Here is a 21,605-nt window from a genome sequence, read left to right as displayed (position 1 = left end):
TTCACCACATAGCGTTAAGACCAACACCTAGTTGTGATTACTGCCCTGGGGTGAACGATACAGTGGAGAACACGTTCTTTTAGTGTGAAAGGTATCGTGAGTCGCGGCTGCAACTAGAGAGCCGTTTGGGTAGTGCCGTCAGCTCTAGCAGCTGATAGTGACCTTGCTCGTTTACGTAAGTACACTTACTTATCAGCTAGGGTAAGCATCAAGCATTTAGTAGCACTTACAGGTTAGTGCGTTTGCTAGTTTTTCCATACCAGGCGCTTCTCAGATGGCGGATAGGGGCACTCTTCTCATATGTGAGGGGTAGCGTGCAATAAAAATAGCCGAGGTGGGCCAACAAACAAGCACCCCGTCGTGTATAGAAGTCAGCATCGGTTATTACATTCTTCTTAGATACAGGCATTGCACTCTTACTACACTAACAAAGGTATACTCACGATTTGTTTTGGGTTCTGGGAGGTGGGACCTCTTTGTGGCTGGCACGGGGGGCCTGGTGCCGAGTAAAGCTGGACGATATGGCCTGGATAATGCCGGGTAATCACATCTGATATGGCTGCACGCCTTGTAAACAAAAAAGAAGTAGTGGGCTGACTAATCTAGGCTTACTACCACCTAGGAGGCTACATGGTGATACTTTTAGTGCATTGTTCACGCAGCTCGGTTTTGTGGGTTCTCTGCTCCAGTAGTGGGATTGTATGTCTGCTTCTCGTCGTGCTGAGGCACTTGCAGTTTGCCTACATAAACTTTCACCACACAGAATCGTTATTCTCACACTTTTTACACAACGCTAGGGCAGTCTCTGAGGGTGGGACTGAAGGAGATTGGCGACGCCCGAGCAAGTAGCACCTTTCGCTGGAAACAGAGGGCTGCTGCCTTGGTTTTAACTCTTTCCAAATCTTTATTTTATAATTTCAGAAAAAAAGGTAGTGCTGGCATTCACTGGTCAACACGTCACTAAAAAGGATGTCAAAATTAAATAATGCCAATGCAAAATTCGTATTCCAGGCGGTGACCTCACAGAGGAAATCCACTGGCAAGTTCGATCCGCTGAAAGTAGGGGCTGCCACAGGCCCCTCAGATTCTGAAAAGGGGGTCCCTTAAAGACGCTATTCCTGGCCATCAGGGACTGTTGGATGTCCCATGGTCTTTATTAGATAAGAGACGACAAATAAGTTTCTCGAGTATTGGCAGTAACGTGAGTGAGAAATTCAACGTTACTGTCTTTAGCAATCAAACAGAAGGAAAGCTTGACTGTACGGAAAAAGATAATGCAGATCTAAGAGTGAGGCAAAACCAGGAGGTCGAGCAAGTTTGGTCTGCAACAAAAGAAATTGAAAAGACGCTCGAAATTGAAATGTTGTCAAGGATGGCCTTAAATTGTTCTCAAACATCTTGAATCAGCTGTTAATATAAGAGAACAACTAAAGGCAAAGAAGAGTACTGCAGTGCACAATGGAAGAAGAGTTTTACATCACTGAGATACAAAGAAAAGAGAAGAGATTATATCTGTCAGCAAGTGCAGAAAAAATCTCTAAACACTACCCTTAAGGAAATAGCACGGACGAAGCGAAATAGGAGTCCCTATGAAAGTCCTGAAAAATTTCAAAGAGCAGTGACCTCAAAAAATAAGACAACTAGCGATGGTGAGAGAAAAGAGGTCTCTTATAATTATAGGAGTGTCCAAACAAAAGGCCATGACACTATGAAAAAAGTCCTGGTAAAGGTTGGTAAACGACAAACCTTTGCCGGGTTACTTAAGACGATGAAGGCAGGCTTTAACCCTGAAAAGACAGGAGTAGTTGTCCAGGGTATTTTCACTGCCGAAAAAGGATACTTGCTCCTAAAAGCCAGAGGAGTTAAGAATGTCAAAAAGTTTGCTCAACATAAGGACGAGTCACTAGCAGGTCAAGGAGCAGTGGTTACTACTGAACGAAAAGTGACCCTTGAGATCTAAGATTTAGACGGTATTAACGAAGGAAGAAAAATCAAAGAGTCCATTGAAGAGATTGTTGGAAACTGTTGACAAGACGTAAAGGTTCAGCTGCTCAAAGAAAATGCTAAGGAACAAAGAATAGCGCTCGTGACCCTTGATGAAACAGTTGCCAAGGATCTCAAACACGCGGGCCAGGTCAAAGTTGGCTTCGTCTTCTGCCATATTAAGAAAAGGCTAAATGTATCAAGGTGTTTTAAATGTCAAGGGTATGGTCACGTTTTCTATAACTGTAAAGAAGAGGACCAATTGAAGCTGTGCTTCAAATAAAGAAGCTACAACCACCACAAAAAAGACTGCAGTAGCACAGTACTGTGTTTGCTGTGTAAGACAGAAGACATGAAACATAAAGCTGGCAGTAAAAGCTGACCAATTTTCATACAAACGTTAGAAGAAGCCAGGAGAAAAGTCCAAATGGCGCAAAAGTAAAGAGGAATTTTTTCTAAAGAAGTGTGAGCTAATGTGGACCCACCTTGCGCTAAGTACACGTACTTATCAGCTAAGGTAAGCATCAAGCATTTAGTGACACTTGCAAAAATGCAGTCTACAATGAAGCGCTAGACACGGGTACTGGTCCTCAGGGACCCTGAGTCTTTTTCAGAACTCAAGAGAATCAGTACCTCTAGCAATGGTGGCGAGCTGGCTCACTGATGCTGTAAAATGAAATGTTCTCACATATAGCTTCACCCTAAAGTAATGATAACGTGGCTCCAGGGTGAAACTAAAGCCACTTGGTATCGTAAAGGGAGGGGGGTTTAGTGAGTATTGGGGGTCTGATAAACAAAATCCATTTATTTTGACACTACCACTGCCCCTGTGGTATGCTTCAATGCATTTCCCCTCCCTCCGCAAACAAAAAACTGCTGCTGTTGTATGCAACCGAGCCGTACAGCATGATGGAGTTTGCCACCGACGCGAGAAGCCTTCTTTTTAATTCTCGCAGCCTACCGATATTTGGCATCAGTCATGACAGAGCCCCCGTTACCTTCAGGGTCTTTTCCACGGTTCTCCTAATGTGTTCCGCGAATGTGAGTCAAGAATCGACGCACACTCCGAGGTATCTGATCGCGGGGCTTTCGCAGATCGCCGCACCTGTGACGGTCACACGAAAATTATCCCTAAACTATCGCTGCCTAGTGAGAACAACCATCTCCGTTATATCTTGTAAAACTATACATTTACATTACGTACAAAAAAACAAAATTATAATTTATTACAAAATTTCATACCTGTAAAAACAAAAGAAACAACACTTCAAGCTGTTATTTGAGTTCTGTTAATTCTTCATTAAACATCATCGACAACACTTATTTTCTTTCATATTTTGTATACTATTCTTTCTTTAATACAACTTATTCATCTTCTCTAAATTACAGTTTCACTGTGGCAACCGTCGAGTACCTCTCATGGTAACGCGGTAAATTCAAAAGTAAAGAAAATAGCGATTCAAGTACGAGAGTGTCTTGATTTTCTTTATATATTTATTATAAATAATTTAATGTCATACTTTCAAAATCTTTCTTATAAATAATGATTTGCTTAAGAGTAAATTGTCTTGTTTGGTTTGTAGTGACTGAAAATAATTGACAATTCGCCATAAATTATTAGCTATAAAAATTAATTTCACTTATACCTATAACTATAGCTATAACCACCTTAGATTAGCTACAAAAAAAGTATAAAAATTGATATAAACACAGCCATATTTAAAAGTATTTGCAGCTAATAATTTTAATGAAATTTTACAGAACAGAAATCTTTTTTAAATCATATCACTTTAATAAATACTTGGTGAGATAGTAGTGTGGCAAAAGCAGTCCTATAATGTATGAGCATAGAGACTGTGGGGGTATTTAAGGCATGGTAAGGTGGTAAAGGAGCTTAACAAAATTTCCATAAGGTCATAATGTTAGATGAAATAAGTTGATTTTTAAGTAATGCCTTCAATACTGAACAATTTTGATGCAAATGACAGAACTGCTTCTAAATGCCACGAAAATCTTTAGAAGTTAATTAATGGTGTAGAAGAATTAGTTTTTTGGGCTAGAAGATTCTTTTTAATTCCATACAATTTCCGACGCAGTTACAATAATTTTTATCACCTGACAATTTTCGCAAAGGGCCCAAAAAAAGTATCAAAAATGGCTAAAACGTGTTTTTTGCGTTTAGAAGAAAAACAGAAAAAACTAAAAGATAAAAAGTTTTTATATCATAAAAAATGATGCGCAATTGTAAGATGAACAAAACAACCCGCATTTAATCCTAACAGGTTGAGCCGTTTTTTTGCAAATCTCACAAAAAATCTTTTCAAATCACATTTAATCTAGCTTGATCAAGCGTGAACTTTTGGTGAATCACAACAAAAATTGAAAAAAGCCGCTTTTGTGAAATGGCCCTCAAAAAGTTTCTAGACTGCATAGAGACTTCAGAAAGCTCTTGTTCTTTTTCTTTAATCCCTCTCTACAATACGTCAAAGTGCCGTTTATTAAATCGTAGTGGAAGTCACGCTCTATTCTCACATGTACGCCTCGGAACTTTTCAGCGAGCGCTTTCAAAATGAAAACGCACAGCAAACATAATGATATCTCCAAATCCACGTAACCAAAATTGATGATTTTTAAAAAATATGGGATAGCTTTCAATAATATTAAGTTTGCATGTATTTTGAAATATATCAGAATAACAAAAATTCCAGAAAAATTTTAATTACTTACTTTGTAATATTTACCATTGTTGTTTTTTTTTTTTTTTTTTTTTTTTTGTGTTTTGTTAATAATAGTAACTACATTGATTTTAGTAATAATAATATCAATAGTAGATGTACGTTGTCAACTATGACAAAATGAACGGCACTTTGTCGCATCGTAGAGAGGGATTAAAAAAAAAAGAATGAGAGGTTTCTGAATTCTCTACGTAGTCTAGAAACTTTTTGAGGCCCATTTTACGAAAGGGCCTTTTTTCAGTTTTTGCTGCCGTTTTCAAAAAGTTTACACTTGATCAAGCTATAATGAAGTGTGCTTGTTAATGGCTACGATGACTACTTTCAGTCTGAATTTCAACTCTTTATATTAATCAGAATGCGAGTTATTAAATTTAAAGAGAATGTCCAGAAATGGCGATTTTTTGCAATTTGCGAAAAAACGGCCAACCGATTTGGATTCCATGAAGCTCGTTTTGTTTGTCTTGGAATGAGCCATCATTTTTTTTATTTTTCAAATACTTTTTGTATTTTTTTTTCTTCGTTTTTTTTCTAGACGCAAAAAACACGTTTTAGCCCAGTTTACCATTTTTTGGGACCTTTGCGTAAATTTTCAGGTTTAAAAATTATTGTAACTTATTACATATCTTTAAAAAAACTAGCGTTGAAAATCGTTTGGGATTACAAGGAATTTCTGTGGTTTTACAGGAATTTTTTTGCTGATTCTGTCACACTATAACAGATTTAGTCCAAATTGACTTAATTAAAGTTTTTAAATTTTATTTAAATATTTTTAGCAGCTTTTTAATGTTAATTTTAATTACTGAGTTATAGGAGCGGCGTTGGCTCAGTGGTAAGTGTGCTTGTTACTGATACAACGCTGTTCTAGGGGTGGTGGGTTCGATTCCCGCTGAATGCAGGTCTTTTCAAAAACTGTTTTCATTGGGAAAAGTTCCTATGTAACCCTGGCTGTTTCGGGGTCGGTTTTTCCGTGAAATTTTCCTTCAGAGTAATTCCAGGGTTTTTTCCTTGCCTCATAGGTCTTAGAAACAGGGTGAATTCGAAACAGTCTTGGGAGGTAGGGATTAGCGGATCCGATACGCTAGGCACTGATCGCTGGCGTTACTGGCGAGGAGTGGTCCCTGAAACATGGGGCTTCTCCGGGGATGCTAATTAGCTTGGATCCGATGCTTTGGCAGAGAGCACTGGCTTAACCGGCGAAGAGTGGACGTCCTAAAATATGGAGTCCTCTCCGGGGAAAGGCTACACAGTGGCGAGTGGACTCGATGCACCATTGGTGCAGAGAATGTCAGCTTAACTGGCAAGGTGTTTCACCGAAGATACTCGCACTGTGCCCATGGATTAGGTATAACCGTATAACATCAGTAAAAGGGTTGAAAAATGGGTGCGGCATTACACCCCTACTCAAAGGTGGTGAGTGAGCGGCCCCAGCGGCTAGGCTAGTAGACTGTCGCGGTAACCCCGTAAAAAAAAAAAATTACTGAGTTATCAATTTTTTTTAAAGAAAAGTTTTACATCATATTTTTATAAATAGTGTTACTGTTTGCAAGTGAATATAAGTATTGATGTTCAAGACTTGTCTCAACATGTGTTCTATGAAAAATGGTTAACGATAAAAATATAAAAGAAAATGTAATATTATGTAAGCTTTTTTTCTTCATCATCGAAGAAAAAATTGGTCAAAACTTGCTATTTTCGGAAGTTTTTTCATTTTTATTCTAGACCTAAAATTAAGCTAATGTTCGGAGTGAAGTAGCGTGATAGTCTAATTTTAATTTGATACTAGTCGGGTAAAGTATACTTTGTGCACCCATTAAAAATATTTTTTAATGATTTATTGTAGAAACTTTGGCAAGAAAATACGGTTAGTAAATTTTAAAAAGATTAAATGTGTGTGTCTTTCCGATTTATTGCCAAATTAGTTTATAAAATCACTTTGATTAATAATTTTTTCGATCAATAAATTATATTGACAATTTGATAATTCAATTTTTTTAGCTTCGTAGTATGTCAACCTTGCTGAAAAAACATGTTGTGTAACGTGGTTAACCTCTACATTATAGCATTGTTATGTCCAAACTTCTCAGTAAAATGCAAAGCCTTTTCGTTTGTCAGGAACAAGGCATTAGACAGATGGCCTTATTTACTCGTACTTACAGTATACTTTTCTTTTAAAGTGGCTCCAGTGTTAAGTGCCGTATCTCGTAAAGGCATAAGCAGTGCACAAGAAACGGTTGTACTCAACTTGCTAAAACTCAGGCTATGGCTTATTATTCATGACCAAAATTATTCTCAATATCCCATAGATAATAAAGCTTCTAATAGATATTATTTCAATTTCAAATATATTTTCGTTCAAGCAGAAAACAATGATAAGCTCAAAATGCATTGAGCACACTGCTTGAATTGAGAAAAGTGTGTTACAAATTATGGAAATCCCTAATTTTTTCATATTGAGATTCTTTCACTGCCTATTAAGGATATTTGTACAAAATTTCAGGTTACAATATAAAATAAAAAAATCGAGTAGTATTTTCGTACAACAGTCGAGCGATGCAACGTGATCTTTTGTTTACTTTTTGATGTGAAACATCTATTGGCGTGCTTGGGAGTTCAACCAACGCGATAAAGCGACCGTGCGATCGCACGATCTCCGGTTTAACATGGCTCGGCTGTCTATCTCTTTCTCTGCGCGCTCACTGCCGCCCCTTTCTCGTTTGTAAAGTTTACTACCCATGTACATTTATAGCTATATAGAAGAGTATATAATAATTAAATATCTTGTGAGTATTGTACGAATAGCATTTAGATACGTACGCATACATAATATATATATGTATTATGTTATATGTATGTTTATAAGAATTTCAAATTTTACTGACTCCGAGAATTGAACCTTATCTTTTGGATTGGAAAATGTGTAGTCGGGGACCTAATCGATTGTGCTATGCAGCAAGCCGATCCAATCTTTGTTCTTATTATTTATGGATACCAACCGAGAAACTTCTGAATTAAAAAATTAATCTATAAATGGGCGTTTTTTATATCTTACTAATATATAAAGCAAAGTCGCTAAAACCGTTGTAATCGCCAACCGTGAAAACTACTGAACCGATTTTGCTGAAATTTTGCACACTGATTCATGATACTTCCTAGATGGTTTTTGTATAGTTTTCATCTTAAAAAATTTAATAACAATAGCAATAAATAAGCTCAAAGTTTTGCAGAAATACGCCAGCTTTTTTCTTTAGTTCAGCAAAATTTGCTAGGTGGCGTCGACATAAAATCAAGGATACCTGCAACAGAATTAAATAAGTGTGGTTATAATACACCGGAGCGTCTCGATAACTGATGCAATCGTGCTTTGGCAGTTCAACGAGCTGCATAGAAAATGTAGATGATAGTCTTGCAGCTGGATATCCCCGTTACGGACGACACTCTTCTCTAAGGGGGAAGGGACCTAGGTTTCCATTTACCCTGAATCTCGACGAGTGCGATCAAAAAAAAATGTCATTCCAATCAATGACGTCTCTGGCATAATACCAGGAGACATATCTAGCCAGAGCACAATGATTGTGCACCAACTCTTCAGAGTTGTGTGGCAGTCCCACCATCCCGCCTAGTGCAGTCAGAGAATTTTTGGCTACAAATGTAAGCCAGGGAAAACAGCTCTAAGGGGCACAGGCAGCCACAACGGCTACCTTCTTAGTCATCGCGTCCCCAACGCGATTACCCACATGTCCCCGTCTAACGATGAGCGGTTGGTTATCCGGGGAACGACCCGAAGACGAGATATTCTTTGGTAAGCGGTGTACCTCCCTCCATCACAGTCTCCGTACATAGAGACTCCCAGGGTAAGAATCAAGCTATTCATAGCCAGCTCTTCATCATCACAAATAATAATAAAGAATAGCCTGGAAGTTTCACCACTGGCGCTTTTTAGGGCCATTATAAGTATTTACGTTCCCTACTTCACCATCAATTTCATCGGTTCTTTTTAGGGGACACCTAAATGTAAACTACCTTGCCAACAAATATATTTTTACTACCATTTTCGGAAGCGATTCGTCGACTAAAAGACTATATTAACTAAAGACGGGCACTATTAAACCAAGTCAGTCATTCACTGGCAGACGTTACCTGCGGAGTTGTTCTTCGCAAGGCTGGAAAACTTGGTGACCGACGACCCTATATTACCCTCTCGACTCTAAGCATTCAACCAGGAATCACTGATCCTCTCCAAGGTCTGCGCTGGGCAAACCTATAACAGCTTTGAAGGAAAAAAAACTTGAGCCAACGGGACAGCCTCCACTGGACAAGTATCACTAACCAATCTCCCCATCTAAGATCACCAAAACAACTGAATCTGCATATAAAAAAGGTGCTTTAGACACCAACGTCTTAGACGTTGTACCGGGAGACGTTGGGAAAGAGCACTACAACTAGCCCCAAAGCTTCGGACCTTGTAATTTTTCTCCCGATCAGTCTGGGTCTTCAACAGCAAGCCAGAGAAGATCACCCTGAGGTATCCAGGCAGTCACAATTGCTGTTAACTGAAGACAAGAAAATGTTAACTGAAGAAGCTCACAGGTCTTTTTAGGGCCATCGGACGTCGAACTACCTTGCCAAAAAATATATTAGAACTTAACAAAGTTGACAGAAAACAGCCTAGGAATCACGAAAATTTTAAGCATGCCAAAAGTCGCAAGAGGGTGAATTGGAAGAAAAACTTCAAATGTATTTGTGTTTTTGTGGCAATAAAAAATGTAGTGTTCAAGGTCCAGGACTTACAAGCTCTGGTAATAAAGTTGTGAGATAAGAGAAAAAAATTTTTTTTTTAATATAAATTTTTTGGGAGTTTAAAATCTTAACAGCTTTAAAAAATAGCCCTTTTCGTGAATTACACGGGAGAAACTGCAAATCAACGGCTCCTTATGGCCACCGATTATCTTATGGCATAAAGAACGCACGGTACTTTTCAGTATAATTGTTTTTTTTGAATTCTTACACCTTATTATTTGACCAAATAAACTATATGGATTTAGAAAAAATATATTTTTAATAAGAAGATTTTTCTCAAATGTGTCAGAAATATGTGTAAAATTTCTAACTGAAAACGTTTCACATTACATGTCAACACATTACGGTGTTTTATTTAGTAAGTCTCGGGCGAAGCTGAGACGGGGGACTGCTAGTTATATATAATTAAGTCCATAGATTTCAAAAGAAATAGTTACGATTATTTTTGAGTGGTCTTAAAATTTCAAAATTGTGTAAAATTGTGTTTTGAAGTTCGTTTAGCTTATATCTTTTCACAGTTTAGTATACAGAAAAAATCAAAATACCAGCGTGTAGAACAAGGAATTTTCTATAAATAAGCACTTTTATTTTTGTTTCGACTAGCGCAAAATGTTGAGAAAAAAATGAAAAAAGCATTTTGGCAGTACTTGTAAAAGTAAGTGAGATAGAGACAGCCATTGATCGTCTGCTGTCGCGCTCGCTCTCTCTTTCTCTATTGTACTTATACAGGACTACAGGTAGGCCTTTTTCATTGCTTTTTTTTTTATTTTGTGCTTGTAGAATATGACTAATTAACATGTAAGAATATTGGACTTACTCTAATTTATCGATGGGAAAGTATTAAAGCTAGTAATTAAATTTATCGACATTTTCCATCCAATACGATATTGACAAGGCAACTCGACTTTTTCAGTTAAAAAAATCGTTTGTAGAAAATTATCATACGTAGCAATTGAAAAAAGTGACACCTTGACCAGGACTTGAACGTGGAACTCTTTTCTTACCGGGAAAGTATGTTACCAATTTTGCCATTGAGGTCTCGGCGATTCGTCTTTTCAATCGCTACATTTTATACTTTTTCGGCGATTTTTCAGCCCAACACCTTGCTCATATGATATGTAAGAATATAAAATCTGAATAAGTAAAAAATTTAGCGATTTAGAAGAGGAGTCACCGAGACCTCGATGGTGAAATTGGTAACGCACTTTCCTTTTTTTTTGTAATTGCTACGTATGACAATTTTCTACAAACGGTAGTTTTAACTGAAAAAGTCGAGTTGCCTTGGCAATATCGTATTGGATGGGAAATATTGATAAATTTAATTACTCACATGACTAATTAATATTAGAATTAGTGTCATTTTTTCATTATTTAAAAAAAATTTCTTCTCGGTGAACTGGATTATTTTAGAATATCAATATTTGACGATAATGCCAAATTTTTCTGGGGTCTTTTAATTGTCTTTATTTAAACTCCATCTTAACCCGTCTTTAGTAAAGAGCGAACCCTACAAAATTCGCGCACGTCCACAACTACGCACAGTAAACAGGTATCCAAAACCGAAAAGAGGAGAGACAGAAAAAGTAATAAACACGAACGTTTGTTAAACTTATGTATGTACTTTTGTGTAGGTAGGTAGTATAGATACTCTCCGCCGTGTATTTTTGTTCTTTCTCGTTCTCGGTGTTTGTATGTAAATAAACAATAACAATATAAACATAATTTGCTTTTTTCTAATCTATCATATTCACTGATAAAAATACACATTTATAAATATACTGTCTTTTTAGTATAAAAATATTAAATAAAGATTATTAATTTAGAGTCAAAAAAATTAATACTTTTTCTTCCTCACGCGTTATTGAGAGGCTGGTTTGCACTTGGTAGAAAAAATAGGATTCGCCACATAAGCGACATTGCTTCGTGGCTGCCTTACGTTCCTCGGGACCTGTTTCGCAGGTTTCTAGGGCCGCAAAATAGCCTTGGAGATAATGACATTTATGTGACTAAGACTACTAGTTTCATCAGAGACAATCAAATACTACCGAGTTTAGTAACATATTTTTTAATGTTTCACATCTATCGTGGGTCCCGAGACCCACACCTGGTTCATTTTATTAGTAACTTTGTAAATCAATGGTTGACCTTGGGGCTCCAAAGTGCTTATTGATTCTACGTCTTATGAGCTTCAGTTTTGTATCTGATTTTCTAGGATTATGTTATTTATTTAAAAGTAATTAGAGTATTAAGATAGAAAAATATTGTTGCTTCCTGTTTGTATGAGTTTCTGGTAAGGAGAAATTAAGTACTGAAAGTTTGTTATCTACATCCGCTGATTACTTTTTAGGTGGATTTGGTGATTTTTACTGGAATTAGAAGAATCTCTGAAATTTTGAAATCATCCAAATAAAGTGTGCTAAATTAATTTGCGCTAAAAAAATACAGGGTTAACCACTATATTCATAAGAAAAAAGCTCCTGAAAACTCTCTGATTTAACACGCAATCTTATGGGATTTATTACTAAAATGACTACAACTCCAAAAGGAAATAATATACCTATGAAATAAAAATTGTATTTGCATTCTTTTTATAAGTAATCGTTCAGAATTTTAAAAAAGATATGTAAACCATTTAGATTTCAAGAAAATTAAGAGAAAAATTAATTATCGTCCTTTGCGCATGTGCATATAAAAATGATGAGTTATTTTTTATTTTATTTATATTTAATAACTTTTTAGGCCAACAAAACTCTTAAATTTAAACATGTTATTTAGATTTTTACTTATTATGACAATGAACAAAGAATATTTTTCACAATTCGGAGAAGCTTACAGGGCCCCTTGCTTGGTGTGGCACCAAGAGCCCAAGCCACCTTTAATATTTTACAGAATCCTGAAAACGAGACATCAAATTTAAGCTGATGAAAAGTAAAATCAAATACTTTTATAAGGTTTCATGGTCAACCATTGGTTTTTAAACTTCTAAACCGTAAACAAGAAAGCACGAGGCACTGCAATACAATTATATTAAAATTCTCCTACAATTTTTATTCTATTTAATATTTCAACTTGAAATTTTGTTCAGACATTCTCAAGATGCAATAGAAGAATCTTAATAAAAAAAATTTAAGGATTTCGATAATTCGTAAGAGACTTTTTTCAATTCAAGGAGTGCGATAATTAGGCTGCTGTACCTAAAGTTGGAACGCAAATTAACGGTCCTTCCTTTCTTGTATTTCTTTGTTTCACTTTTTAGGTGAATCTACAGTGGTCAGGATTTTTCGAGCTTCTCTCACACAGTTCAGTCACTGAACTGAGTCTTATATTTGCTTGAAATGTATGCTTTTAAGCGCAGCTCAATCAGCAAATAAAATCTTACATTCACTTCAAAGACGGAACTGAACTTGATCTCCAACTCTTATGGTTACTTTAGAGCACTTGATGCTAACAGTTAATGAATAGAAAGTAAAAAAAAAAAAAAAAATTTATAATTAAGATATGTTATGAACCACACCACAACAAGAGGTAATCGAACTCCTTATATCAGAACCGCTTATAGCAGAGTAGAAAAGGGCCTTATTTTTTAGAACAAAGTTCTTTATCGTGGGTTACGATAGGATAGATACTCCTCGCGTATTTTCTGTGTGTAAGGACGGTTGGGAATAGGGACCCATTGCCCAAAAAGTGCAAGAAAAAAGCGTGCACTCCCATTTTCAATGGCTAAAAAAAACCTTATTGAACAAATTCAAAAGAATTTGATTACGAATCGAATGCAAAAAGAATTTTTGCAAAACTCATGTTATTTAAATAAATGTGATCACTTCTTTAGTCTATATGCATACACACAACTCTCACATCCATCTAAGCTTAGGAGCCACGATCATGTGACCGGTAGGAAACTGGTGGCAAATTTGAATATTACAATTAATAAAATAATTAAAGAGAGCAAGCGTGTACGTGCATGCCAAGTGTAGTGCTACGTATATTCCTGTTATCGTGTCGTAGTGTGCTACTGAGTGCAGTGTCCAGGTATACAATGTATACATGCACGTATGTATGTGTTTGTAACTTGTTTATAGAATTATGGATGCAACTATGAAAGTGTGCATGTATGATGAGTGTGTGTGTACTTTATACTTTTAGTGTGCAAGTGTATACATGTTTGCCTGCGTGCATGTGTATAGAATATAGTAGTTAATATTAATACTATTTCCACTATTTAGTATTATTATTTTAATAAAGCACACTAACAAGTAATTTTTGCATGTATGGCAGATTGATGCAGATAGCCAGTATTGATTAAACGGGTTTTTATAATATGGTATAACCATCAAATATTACAAAATACGCCATATCTTTAAAAGGAAGCAAGTTAGAGAAAAAATATCGAGTTTTACACGTTGTTTAAAGTGCATAATATCGTGACGCACAAAAAGGAAGGTGTTGAGTTATAAAAAACATAACTTCAATTTTTGATGTTTTCGATGTACTTTCATGAAATGAAAAGGAAAAATCATGGGAAAAGTTATATTACGTTAAGTAAAGGATAACAATAATGCAGAAATTATTTTCCATGGTCATGCGTGCACATCACCATCAAATATTAAAAATATGCCATACCTTTGAGAAAGCAATACATAGCAAAATTAACAAGTTTTACAGGTTTCCTTAAGGGAAAAAAAAAAACATTGTGGCACGTAAAAAGAGAGATGTTGAGTTATGTGGAGCCATCATCTCAAATTTTAGTGTTCTGAATATTTTTCTATAAAATCAAGGTGGAAAATTTTTGGAATAATTATAGCATATTTACAAAATTATTACAAATACGAAGGATACATTTCTCATTTTTTCCCAACAATAACCCTAAAAATGATTCAAAAAACATTCAAAAAAACGTAGGATATATTTCTCATTTTATCCCAACATTAAACTTAAAAATTATTCAAAAAACGCAAAAAGGCGGACGGACCGATAGATTGACCAAACATAACTACTAACATTTTTTCGAAGTTCTCACTTCTGTGGTGCGTCACACGTGACGAAACCTGCTTTTTGAATTTCCCACATGTTCTGCCACGGTTAAACTTGAAATCGATTGCGTACATCGCTTACCAACATCAGTCCCCTAGACGGGATTAGTCAGGGTGAATGATTCATGCTATATAACCGTCATCGCGCCTGACTTTTCTTTCTGATATTTTAAGGTTATTTTTTGGAAGAATAGCAACAAGAGAGTGCAAGAAGTTATTACATTAGGCTGGATTTTAATGTTATCAGTGCCGTTCTATTTTTTTGATATTTTTATTTTATTTTGATGGCTTCTGCTCCATCCAAATCTAAGCCATTTGTGCCACCTCTAACGCAAGGAGCGCAACGTGATGCAATACCATCCGATGATTGTATAACATCTGCATCACAAGAAAAATTCAGACAATTTTTTTGTAATGCTCTGAATCAAGAGGAATCTACTTCTTCTGATACTCAAAACCTACAGGTACTTAAGGAAAGATCTTAACAATGTCGTGAACGATCACGTTTACGGAATGAAAAACCAACTAAGAATTTACCTAAAAATGAGGAACAACCGCTTGTTGAATTCAGAGAACGCCAAGTTTCAGAAAATACAAAAGCGTAAATAATCCAAAAGTAATTGGTAAAAAAATCTTTGGCGTTATTAGGGATAGTTTTTCGTTATAAGTACCAAACTATTCTTCTTCGAATTGAACTAGCACTGAACATCTTCCAAATGAGCCAGTGACTGAAAATTTTGGTCCTTCAAATATTAATTTACAGCTATCACATTCCGTTGAAAAAATATGAAATAAATCCATGATAGCTGCAAAGTTAAAGTTACTACAAAATGACGATGTTCAGAAAAGATCTGCTGATGATGAAGCTCAAAGATCTGATTTATCCAGGCTATTTTCTATTACATTTTTAAGCGTATTGTTAATTCTTGTAATAAATTAAACCTCCTTTTTTTATACTTTATCGATATTTAAGTGATGTGTTGCATGAAAATAAAAAGAAAAAAAAAGCTGAGCATATGAAAGAGGTGTAAAAAAAAGTGGATAAAGAGGTATTTCGAAATCAAAAGAAGAAAAGTCTTGCTGAGTTCATGAAAGAGTACCGACAAAAAAAAATTTGAATACAGCGACTTCATCTTGACGCTATATCATCTTCAAAATATGATGATAATCAACAGAGGTAATACTTTGATTTTGAAAATAAAAGCCATAACGCGAGTCAACTAATTAAGTACGTTTGCAACTACTTCGCACTAAAAACTTTAATTGAATAACACATTACAATTCATTAGTTTTTGAAACTCAATTTACAAAATATCTAACTAATTAATTCATAACTTTATTAGACAATTAAAAAAAAAAAAGAGAAGATTTTTGCCATTTTCCTTTTTATTTTAGAGAAAAAATAAAGAATCAAGTACAGCAGCATGTGAACTAAGAAAATGTTATACACTCACAAACGTCTAAGCCTTCCCAAAAATTATTTGCAAACGTTGCTGAACATACTTCGTTACAGCAATTTCTTATCGTTTCATGTAAAACTAATCATGGGTGTCTGTATGAACAGCATAATGATTGTGGCGAGCCGGATGTACTTTTACAACATATTACAGAAATTCCTTCTGAATCAGAAGCAAACTCTTTATTTCACTCGATTTTAATGATTTTGAAACTTGAAATTTCACCAACAGACTTGAGACGGCAGTTACTTAAATTACCTTTCTTGAATGCATGTGAATCTCCTAAAAGCACAAGACGAATACTCACCAGTGACAACGAGTACGGCAATGTTGATTATTTATACATATTTACACATGCATATGATATTAATACTTGCGTACATTTTCACTTTACTGATAAAAATACCAAAGAAAAAAAATTGATATTGTGCTATTTCAAAGTGAATAACGCTCTGAATTTCATTCATTTACGTCTATTAGACCAGAATTTTGCACCATTTATTGCAAATCAAAATATAAATTTTGACGTAGACGTACCTTCCAAATGCAACCCAGATTTAGAAAAACAAATGGATATTGGAAAAGTAGTTGAGACCACAAAATACAGTGAATATTACAAGCACTTTACTGGCCATTTGGATTTTCATAATAATTTTAAAAATAACACTTTCGGGCATTCCTTCGCAGTTTGTGAAAGACTTTAGTAGGAAAAAGATTTGAAACCTTTATTGGACCAACATGATAATAGTTTAGTACAAATATTGCCAGTACTTATAAATAATTTTTCGTTTTTTTTTGGTTATATGATATTTTATAATAATATTTGATTTTAATTGTAAAACTGAAATTTTTTTTTTCTTAGGACTATAAAATAGGTAGTATTGTTTTACTTTTCTCTAGTTGTAAAGGATTTTTTGATAAGCAAAACTTCCCACATTATCGACACACAACGGGTTCTCATACCCAATCATTCCAACAAATTTGCCAAAATTAAATCTAGTTGAACAACGCCTTATTTATCCAACGATTCCTTTCGAGCAAATAAGGAGACTCAGGCATGTACACGGTTAATATAGTATTTATGGTCAAATTTTCAATGTTCCTGTTGATGTTAATACCATGGTGAATAAACTCCCAAGAAATATTTAAGGTGATTACTGTTTTTATGTGCATACAAAGAAAAAACTAATCCATAAGACAAGTTAGATTCACAGCCTCAAAAAAAAACCAGGTGTGGGTCTCGGGATCCACGACAGATGTGAAACATTGAAGAATATGTTATTAAACTGGGTAGTATTTAATTGTCTATGATGAATCTAGTAGTCTTCGTCATATAAATGTCATTGTCTCCAGGGCTATTTTGCGGCCCGAGGGACCTGCGAAACAGGGCCCGAGGGACGTAAGGTAGCCACGGAGCAATGGCGCTTATGTGGCGAATCTTATTATTTCTACACCAGCCTCTCAAAAACGTGTGAGGTAAAAAAAGTATTAATTTCTTTGCTTCTAAATAATCTTCATTTTATATTTTTATAATAAGAACACAGTTTATTTATAAATATATATTTTTTACAGTGAATATTATAAATTAGGAAAAAGCAAATTATGTTAATATTATTTTTGTTCATTAACATATAAACAACGAGAACGAGAAAGAACAATAATACACGGAGAAGAGTATCTATACTACCTACCTACACAAAGGTACGTAAATTAGTTTAACAAACGTTCGTGTGTATTACTTTTTCTGTCTCTCTGTCTCTTTTCGGATTCGGATATCTGTTTACTGTGCGTAGTTGCGGACGTGCAAAAATTTCGTTGAGTTGGCTCTTTACTAAAATGGGTTAAGATGGAGTTTAAATAAACACATTTGAAAGAACCCGGATAAATTTGGCATTATGGTCAAATATTGATATTTTAAAGTAATCCTGTTCACCGAGAAGAAATTTTTTTTAAATGATGAAAAAATGATACTAATTCCAATATTAATTAGTTATATTCTACAAACACAAAATGTTTGAAAAGCAGTGAAAAAGGCCTACCTGTAGTCCTGTATGAGTACAATAGAGAAAGAGAGAGCGAGCGTGACAGCAGACGATCAATGGCTGTCTCTATCTCACTTACTTCTACAGGTACTGCCAAAGTGCCTTTTTCATTTTTTTCTCAACATTTTGCGCTAGTCGAAACAAAAATAAAAGTGATTATTGATAGAAAATTCCTTGTTCTACACGCTGGTATTTTGATTTTTTCTGTACACTAAACTGTTGAAAGATATAAGCAAAACGAACTGTAAAACACAATTTTACACAATTTTGACATTTTAAGACCACTCAAAACCAATCATAACTAGTTCTTTTGAAATCCGTGGGCTGAATTATATATAATATAAAAAATGCCCAACTATAAATCAATTTTGTGATCCAGAAGTTTCTCGGTTGGAATCCATAAATAATAAGAACGAGAATTGGATCGGCTTGCTGCATAGCACAATCGATTAGGTCATCGACTACCAATGTATCAATCCAAAAGATAAGGTTCGATTCTCGGAGTCAGTAAAGTTTGAAAATTTTTTTTAACATATATATAACATATAACATATACTATGTATTCATACGTATGAATATACTATATGTACAAGACACATATGATATTTAATTATAATACACTATTCTATCTAGCTATATATGTATATAGATAGTACTCTTTATAAATGAGAGAGGGGCGGCAGTGAGCCCGCGGAGAAAGAGATAGACAGCCGAGCCGAGTTACACCGCAGATCGTGCCATCGCACGGTCGCTTCCTCGCATCGGTTGAACTTCCAAGCGTACTAATAGATGTTTCACATCAAAAATATCAAGAAATGGTTGACCTATTTGGTGAGGAATCTACTTGAAATTTATCACAATAGTTCAATTGATGAAGCATTTTTAAAAGTACATGTAGATGATTCATTATTTGTGATTGATGATATTAATGAATATGCAAGAGTCAAAGATAATGTTACAGCTCAACAACAAATTCTAATATTGAATGAAGATAGATTTTTTCTTATGGCACCTTGCGAAAAAAATGTTCCTATTAGTATATTGTTCTATGAATATACTGAAGAGATTTCATTTCCAACTATTCATGGTGGGGATTTCAGGACTTATAGAGAGAGAATATATGCTACTTCGTATATGCAAGCAACTAGGAAACTCCGACGCACTGATCGATGAGGTGTTGAGCTACAACATCTCTTCTACATGGCTGCTAAAATGATGAGACAACGGATCAAAGATACTGTTACTGTTGCTTTCAAACACGTTGGTCACGATACTAATATAACCAAAGAGCAGATACAGTCTAAAGAGTATATTGATAGCTGTATTGACAGTAACCTTGCTTTTCTTCGATGTATACCTAATTCTGCTTGGTATTGGGCTGATCGTAAGAAAGATATGTTTGCAATGATCAGACAATTAGGTGTGCCAACTGCTTTTGTAACTACGAGTGCAAATAAAACTGGATGGAAATTTGTAAATTGTTTATGAAACACATTGCAATCTAAAAGAAAAAGTCTACTTGGAAAGTACAGAGTAGTTAAATATTTCAAAAGAATTGAATTTCAATATAGAGGTAGTCCTCAAACCCATATTCTTTTGTGGTTTGATAGTGCCCCAAAATATTTATTGAGTAACATCGTACATGTTATTTAGATAATTGATAAATTAATTTCAGTATCAGCATCAGAGGCATACGGAAACATTAAACTTTAAAAGCACAAGGACACTTTCACGTCTTATAAAAAAATGGATCTTCATAAAAAAAAAATTGTCACCTTGAAGCACCTTTCATGCCTATAAAAAAAATCATCACTTTGCTTCCAATAAAAGAAACTCGTTCTGATTTTTCTTCAGAAAACTTAAAAAATTACGAACAGCATTATAAATTGCTTCGAGAAAATTTAGAAAATTTTGATTATACAGATTTTCATCAATTGTATACTCACAATAATATAACTCTGATCAACATTATTACGATATTATCCGTGTTCGGATCTCTTGATCAAAGTTGTTTCATTGTCCAACGCCGTTAAAAAAGTGGAATAATTTATTTAACCCGCTTGTTTAACATCATCTACAGTCAAACATGGACTTTCAAATAATTGAAGAAAAATGTTTTTGTGCTGCTTATGTTGTTGAGTACGTCAACCGAGGCATAAGTAATTTACAAAGGAAAATGATTGAAATCATGGATGAACATTCAGAGTTTGACAAAGTTGAAATAACAAGAAAAATGAGTTTGGATGTTCTTCGTTCTGCTGAAATGTCAGCTCAAGAAGCTGCTTGATATTTGTTACGCGAACCCATGGCTAAATCGTAACGGCAGTTGTTTATATACCCACCATTTATCCTACGAAAAGTCAAAGAATACGGAAAACTCTCAAAGAATTAAATGCAATGGCTGATAATGAGATGCGACAACAAAGGACAAAAAGATTCATTGCTGACCCTCATTTCTCGCCTTCAAAGTAAAGATTGTTCTCCATTCCAAATATTTTTGACTGGCCCTACTGGATATGGTAAAACTTTTGTCATTAAGCTTATTATGGAAATATACAATAGGTTTACTGATAATGATGGCTATTACAATGTCTATATAACGTATGCTTCGACCGTTAAAGCTGCTGTTGCAATCGATGGTACAACTGTGCACATAGCTCTTAAAATTACACTTTCGAATCTGTTACCATTTTGATCAGAAATGTTACAATTATACAGGTCATTTTTTAAGTATGTTAAAAATGTAATAATTAATAAAGTGAGCATGATCAGTGCAGAAATCTCACTAATATATAAAGCAAAGTCGCTAAAATCGTTGTAATTGCTAACCGCGAAAACTGAACCGATTTTGCTGAAATTTTGCATACCGATTCTTGACATTTACTATATGGTTTTAGTATAGTTTTTATCTTGAAAAATTTCATAACAATAGCAATAAATAAGCTCAAAGATTTGCAAAAATACGGCAGCTTTTCACTTTAGTTCAATAGAACCCACTAGGTGGCGTTGACATAAAATCGAGGCTACCTGCAACAGAATTAAATAAGTGTGGTTATAATAGGCTGGAGCATCACAAAAATTACCGCAGTCGTCTACCGGCGGATCATCGAGTAGAATCAAGAATGGGTATAATAGTCGTGCAGCTAGGTATCCTGGTTATCGATGATACTCTTCTCCAATGGGCAAGTGACCTAGATTTACTTCCACCCTGAACGTCCAGGATTGACGAGTACCACCAATAAAAAGTTAATCGAACAGATGACGTCTCCGGCGGAATCCCAAGAGACGTATCTAGCCAGAGCACAACCAGCTCCAACACTTCACCGTTATAAGGCCGTTCCACCATCCTGCCTGGTGTTGTCACAGAATTTTTGGCTACAAATGTAAGCCAGAGAAAACAGCCCTGAGACACAATGGCGTTCTTAACAGTTGTCATCATATCATGAGTGGTCGTGTCTCCAACGACATACCCACATTTTCCTGATAATCCCGACTAACGATGAGCGGTTGGTTATCCGGGAAACGACCCGTAGATGAGATATTCTTTGGTCAGCGGCGTAC

At 35.2% G+C, this 21,605-nt stretch overlaps 1 protein-coding gene and 1 pseudogene across 6 annotated transcripts in view; both read left to right on the top strand.

The window, feature by feature from the left end:
- Nedd4 (E3 ubiquitin-protein ligase Nedd4) overlaps nucleotides 1–21,605 on the top strand; it is a 314,193-nt gene that overhangs the window by 262,467 nt on the left and 30,121 nt on the right. The window lies entirely within an intron of this gene.
- LOC149375165 (uncharacterized) lies at nucleotides 1,769–20,331 on the top strand (annotated as a pseudogene).

The sequence above is a fragment of the Copidosoma floridanum genome, unplaced genomic scaffold (genome assembly GCF_036245765.1).
Source record: "Copidosoma floridanum isolate Cflo_tuat_1 unplaced genomic scaffold, Cflo_Japanese_pri ptg000011l, whole genome shotgun sequence".
Taxonomy (NCBI): domain Eukaryota; kingdom Metazoa; phylum Arthropoda; class Insecta; order Hymenoptera; family Encyrtidae; genus Copidosoma; species Copidosoma floridanum.
This window is presented reverse-complemented; position numbering and strand designations above follow the sequence as displayed.